Genomic DNA, 6,637 nt, shown 5'->3' with positions numbered 1-6,637 from the left:
ATTGTCTCAACCCCCCACAACTTCTCAACCATCCTCAACTCCCAGAAGGCTGTGAGCATGACCTTGCCAGTAGAGGGCTGCACCATTGCCTTCGTTGGAGGTTGAGAGTCCCAAGTGCTTCAACTGCATTGATTGGGCTTTGGTCTCTGGATCATAGTCATAGAGCAAGGTTTCATCCTGTCTAATCTGTCTTTTGAAAAACTTTGACTCATCATCTTAAGACATCTCCCAATTCATCCTCGAGCACTCGATGTGTTCTCGCCTTTGGAAAGATGTCACCAACCAGGGAATCTATCTGCCAGACAATCTGATGCATTTGCAAACGGTCATACGATAGTTTCCACAGACCCTGTACTAACCTTGAACTTTAGGGCTATTTGGGAAATAGTTTTGTGTCGAGCTTCCAAAATGGCACCTTCAACTTGACTGACTGATGCCTGATCAGGCGGGTGACCAGGTCTGGGAGCTTTTTCCACAGATTTCTGGCCATGTTTGAATTCATGATGCCAGCGTTTTACAAGGTCATATGATGGGGCATCATTACAATAAGTTTCTTTCACTTGATCAAAGGTCTTCTCACGCATGTCAAATCAGCGGCCTTTACAGTTAGGTCTACTATGTCTCCCATTCATTAAAAAAAAAAAAAAACACTTGTATTTTTAGTTCATGGCATACAAAGAGACATATTTGAAGCTGCTTTTTGTTTGAGTTGATGATAATCAGAGATGGAAAAGTCAGGTCTAGAAAGCGCAAACCCCTACCACAATTTGGTAGGTGGGTGCTTCGACTCAATTTGCTGACAAATGAGCTTGTTAATTGTCAGAATAATTGTAACTATAATGATTATACATTTTCTACAATCAATATAACTGCTTGCAATCAAGAAATGCTTTGCTGTGACAAAGCCATCTCAAACCGGCCTGGCCAAGTTCAAACCGCAGACCGATATCGCTTCACTTGTGATTTACAAAATATCTTGCAGAGTCTTACTACACAGAATGTTTTGTCACACATAGACGGACAAATACACTGGGTTCTGACTGTGTTATTCCCCCTAGCTGCCCTTTTTGCCTTTTTAACCTTCATGTCGCCTAGGGATCTCTGAATCAAAAAAAAAAAAAAAAAAAAAAAAACATTTGGAGAGCCTGCCCCAGAACGCAGCAGAATTGTACTTGTGCAGTCCCTCTCCATTATCCTCATGCATGAACTGGTAAAAGAATGCCATCCACCCGTAATATCTTTGGAATGCTGTTCTTCATTACTCCAGTGGAGATAAGGAACTGTTTAAGTGGTTTATCACCTTAATTGGAGAAATGAAGGCTTTGCATCAGTGGAATCTTCATCTTTGGAGATCATTTCCACATCCTCTAGAGTAGTGGTCCCCAACCCCCGGTCCGGTCCGTGGATCAACTGGTACTGAGTCGCGTGGGCTGCACCCGAAATAATGTTTTGGAGATTATTTAGTTTAACAGTTCATAAGCTTGTCCTTGATCTTCGTTATTATGGCGCAGCCTCTGGCCGCTGTTGATATTACATACATAGTGAGAAGGATGATGTGGTTTTTAGAGCAGCTGGTTGGTATAAATGCTTCATGTTCACCTGCCAACACTTGAGAATAATTGCTTCAAGATTCAAGAGTTTTAGAGTCATTGTAATACTACACAATGAAATTCTTGTTCTGTTCACTTTCCCGAGCAGACCACGTTCCACAATCGAGCAAATAACAAAGTAGGCAATAAAACAAAAACAACAACAAAAAAACTAATGGAGCAATAATGGCAGTAGTAATTAACTACTCATAAATTAAGACTTACATTCTAAGCATATTATGGAGTAGATCAAGTAGAAGAAACTGGGTACATATGACGATCATGTAAAGCGAAATATGATGTATTTAGGAACATTCTTGCACTGTGCAGGATTTGTAAGGTGTATGCGTGTGTGCGGTAAAGTGACTGGTAATGAGGCAGATTGAGACAGAGCTGTGTTGAGGTGGAGATTGTTGCTGCGACACCAGGCCACAAGGTCCTGCCACCTCCTTTCTATATGCTATCTCGACGCCACCGGTGATCAGCCCGATGACTGTAGTGTCCTTTGCATACTTATTTATGCTTGTGTTGTTTTGGGAGGCGACACAGTCAACACATATACATTTCATGTTCCCGATTCAGGACTGGAAGTACCACATATTGTCAGCACTCTACAAGGTCCAGAACCAAATCCAGCCATCACCAATATATCATCACAGTCATACATTCTGTCCACATTTGGGACAGCCACCGTCACCTGAAGAAGAGCTGGAGGAATGCAACTTGTTGGACTCTATTGTCTGGCCCCAGCCGCCGTCTGGCTCCCGAAACACTGAACCTGTCCCAGACAAGTGACCCAGCCCACAGCCTGTTTAGAATCATCCCTTCCAAAAACAAACAGCATTGGTATGTTGGTGACCAGCTGGAAGTACTGGTTCACGTGCATGACTTCAAGCGCCAGCCCAAGCGCTATGGGGGCGATGTGCTGTTGGCTCGGCTGCACTCAACAAAAGACAGGGTAGGTGTTGTCGGACAGGTGCTGGATCAGAAGAATGTTTGACACCACTTCTGCCATCACTCAGTGTTTGACCAACAAGACGGTCTATATGAATGGCGACTCGACCATACACCAGTGGTTCGAGTACCTTGTCTCCATTCTTCCAGGTGATCACTTATATCTTAAAGAATTCTGGTAACTTCACTCATGAGTTGGAAAGATGTGGTAAAAGTAGAGGTATTGAATCTACTCATTTACCGAAGTAGAAGGACAACATAGGAAACAGAAATGTATGAACAGGAATACTAAATTTTGTCGTTTTAAGCAGGATAATGTTCATATTTTCTTTATAATTAATGTGACCAGTAAAAACAATTCTAAAAACATTTTTCCATGCTGTAGACTGAAAATGACATCACACGTGCACAAGGTTCAAGTAATCACATCTCACCCAATTTGTGGGTTTGCTAATCTAATGTCCATAAGCAGAGCCATGATTGGTGATGCACGTGTCATTTTCAGTCAACAGTAAGTGGAAACATGTTTGACAGACATTAATTGTACAATTAGACATCTATCCATTAATCCATTCATCCACCCTCGCCCACCAAACTTTTCCAAGAGAGTGGCCGATACTAGTATTGGTTACAATCACAACTACCGATATTTCGTATCAGTACTCATCCATTCCTATTCTAAATGTTTTAGACAGAAAAAGCTTACTACTTTAGTTGATTTTTTTTTTTTCATATCTAGAAAACCCATCCATCCGTTTTCTATAGCCGCTTATCCCCACAATGGTTGCAGGCTTGCTGGTGGCAATCCCAGCTGACTTTGGGTTGATGGCGGGGGAAACCCTGAACTGGTTGCCATCCAATTGCAGGGCACACACAGAGGAACAAGCATTCACGCGCCCAAAAACACCTAAGGACAACTTAGTATGTTCAATAAACCTGCCATGCATGTTTTTTTTGGAGTGTGGGAGGAAGCCGGAGTGCCCGGAGTATTCTCAGGTGGGCTCGCAGAGGACATGCAAACTCCATACAGGAAGGCTGGAGGTGCATTTGAACTTGGGTCCCTGAACTGTGAAGCGGTCGTGTGAACCACTATTCCACCGAGCTGCCTTGAAAACCCATATAAAGTCTATTTAATTGTAGTTGCCATGTCATAGTTATTAGGTACGTATGTAGCTTAGAGAGACATGGGTGTCGCAACCACGATCCAATCACCTTTCAACACCAATGTATATGCCGCAAATGGCTCCCGGGTCTTAGTTTTAAAGGAATATAAGAGTTTGAGCTTAAAGTAGTTCATTAGATGTTGCTACATTCTGTGTATGAGAGTGTGAGACTGTAAAGTGAACAAAACAATATTGGGTTCCAAGGGAGTGTAAGAATGGAATGTTTCAGAGCAAACGGTGCTAGTCGCGGGGACGAGATGACCTCGGCACCTGGTGGAAAACAACTTTGAGGAAAACTACAACCAGGAGGAGTAAGCAAGTGATTCTGCAGGGGAAGAAAGACCAATGAGAGCAAGCTAAAGTTAACTGCAGTATACACATAGCCAATAAAATAATGCCAGGATGCCTTTGTTGATGTGCCATTTGCATATCGTGTAGTATAACTCATTGCTGGGCAACTCGGATGGAGAGTACGCCTGCTGGTGGCAACAGAGGCGTACAGGGCTGTATTGAGAGGGACCCGAGACCCAGGTGCTTGTATTAGATCTGTGTGTTAGGAATAAATCCACCCGTGTGTGAAAATGCCGGCTTCCTGATACCTTTCTATTGCAGCACGAGCGCGCAAGTAGTTGGATGAGTGGCAGTTGGGTAAGGTCACAAATTGGAGTCAGATTACTAACTTGAGTTTATGTTGATTTAGAAATAAAATTCCAACAGTTCGTACATGTGGAAAATATTGAATCTTAAGTTGCTCTTGACCACTTGTATCCTCTATTGAATGTTACCCTGCAGGGATGAAGAGATTACACCATTTGGATGCAGCTCCCTGGGGAAAACTAATGGCGGTGGACAGCCCCCACAACATTGTGCTAAAATACCAAAACCACGGCCCACACCTCCGCTTCCCTGTCCCAGTCGGCCAGTTGCGCGACATTTCCAACGAGCTGGACAGATTGATTAGCGGTCCCAACACGGTAGTGGTGCTCAGCATTTGGGCCGACTTAAACACTTACCCCGCGGAGGTATATATACGCCGACTACGGCATATTGGCAAGGCGGTGTTGCGACTCCTGGACCGGGCTCCGGGAACAGTCGTGGTGGTTCGCACGGCAAACCCTCAGGCTTCGCGTTCGACTGACATTCTGCACAACAACGACTGGTTTGCAATGCAGCTGGACGTTTTACTGCGCACCATGTTCAAGGGTCTTGACGTTATGCTTGTGGATGCCTGGAAAATGTGTGCGGCGCACCGTGCGCCTTATGATTTGCACCCTCCGCGAGAAATTGTCAAGAAAATGGTAGATGTTATGTTGTCTTACATTTGTCGTGATGGGAACGGGAACACTGTATGATTTTTCTGAATCAAACCAGGCTGACAGCACTAACAGGTTTAGACTTCATTTAAAAACATGGAATTGAAGGTCATTGATTTTTTTTTTCCTTTTTTTTTTTAAGTAGCAATTTGCAAAAACTAATCCATTGCATAAACTGAGGAGTATTCACATATATAAGTAATCTTCACTAGGCAGAACGAAAAGAAAAAAAAATTGCATGTTTTCATTGTCAAAGTGGGGTCCTTGGGCCCTTGACTGCAGGAGTTTAGTGTAATCATTTGGGTTGTGTATTAATAAAAACATGTTTACCGTAATTAATTATAAATTGTGAAAGTATTCATGACTCTTCAATAAAGAAATCCATTCAACCAGTTATATGTTTCTTTTTATAATTTGAACACAGCACATTTTGACAAATTTCAAAATGTGTCATATTGCGTTTTGTGTTCAACATTTCCTTGCTCACGAGGCGATGAAGATAGCAAGGCTAAAGTGGCAATTTCTTCTCTCATTTGTTTTTTTTTTGTCTAAATTAGCAGCAACCTGTAAGGAGGTATGCAATTTGCATTTTTTCCCTAAACTTCAGCATTTCTGAAATAATCTTTAACAAATATAATTGTTGTCAAATTGAATTGGTCGGTGAATAAAAAGGGCACTTAATGTTTGGCTTGGGTTTCCGCAAAGATTTGCAATGGGGGGGATTGGGAAATTTGCTTTCTAAAGGCAGTCCCTGACTCCAAAAGATTTGCTGCTGCTTTAAACTGTGGCTGTGTCTTTTTGAAGTACAGTACTCAATATCAAGTGCCAACAACTTAGAAAATTTGGGAACTCTGTAACATTTGATTGTATGCTGTATCGCTGGAATGTTCCAACTTAGGAATCTAATTGAATCCAAATTACATGAGCTTGTTATTATCAAGTTGAAAGTGAAATCTTGCATCGGCACCAGCTGAGAAGCTACCAACATATCATCGTTCGGCACCAAGAAAGGTCAAACAGAACAAAACCATCAGTAAATTTGGCGGGATCGCCGGTCTGCCATCCTGGGTTGGTTTATCTAGTCATGGGTTAACAAGGCTTTCTGAATCGTACAGACACATGGAGAAATTATTGACACTTTGTTGGAACCGTGCCACTTCCATATGGGACGCCTGAAGGGTCTTACTGTTTTTGCACCAAGTCTTCTACAATATAATTTATGCTTGTACTGAATGTATGTTATCTTGTATTAGATGTAGTTTAATCCACGTTTAGAATATATACAAAATATACAGTCAAAAAATGTAGAGCAAATACTTTTCAATACAAATCTCACTTCTCCAACTGCAAGTCACAATATGCAGATTGGGAAAGGATCATGACTTATTAGGTGTGTGCGCATTAGTGCATGTACATTACAGTATGTTAGTGTGTTCGTGGGTACCTACACAAAAATGAGATCAGCTTCTTTTTAAATGCTTAATTGAAAAAAAAAAGCACAATGAACAATAGTTACCACAAAAGTCACATATATTGTAAATTTGGCAGGTACAAAACCAAAAAAAAATCATGTTAAACCACTTATCATCACTAGGTCGCTGGCATCCTGGTACATATC

General features: G+C 41.9%; 1 pseudogene; it reads left to right on the top strand.

The window, feature by feature from the left end:
* The first annotated feature begins 4,191 nt into the window (after positions 1-4,191).
* Positions 4,192-5,292, top strand: LOC148423181 (NXPE family member 3 pseudogene; annotated as a pseudogene).
* The last annotated feature ends 1,345 nt before the right edge of the window (positions 5,293-6,637 follow it).

Source organism: Hippichthys cyanospilos, chromosome 5 (genome assembly GCF_059441005.1).
Source record: "Hippichthys cyanospilos isolate Australia breed blue-spotted pipefish chromosome 5, RoL_Hcya_1.0, whole genome shotgun sequence".
NCBI classification, from domain to species: Eukaryota; Metazoa; Chordata; class Actinopteri; order Syngnathiformes; family Syngnathidae; genus Hippichthys; species Hippichthys cyanospilos.
The sequence above is the reverse complement of the archived record's forward strand: the minus strand, read 5'-3'. Positions and strand labels throughout refer to the sequence as shown.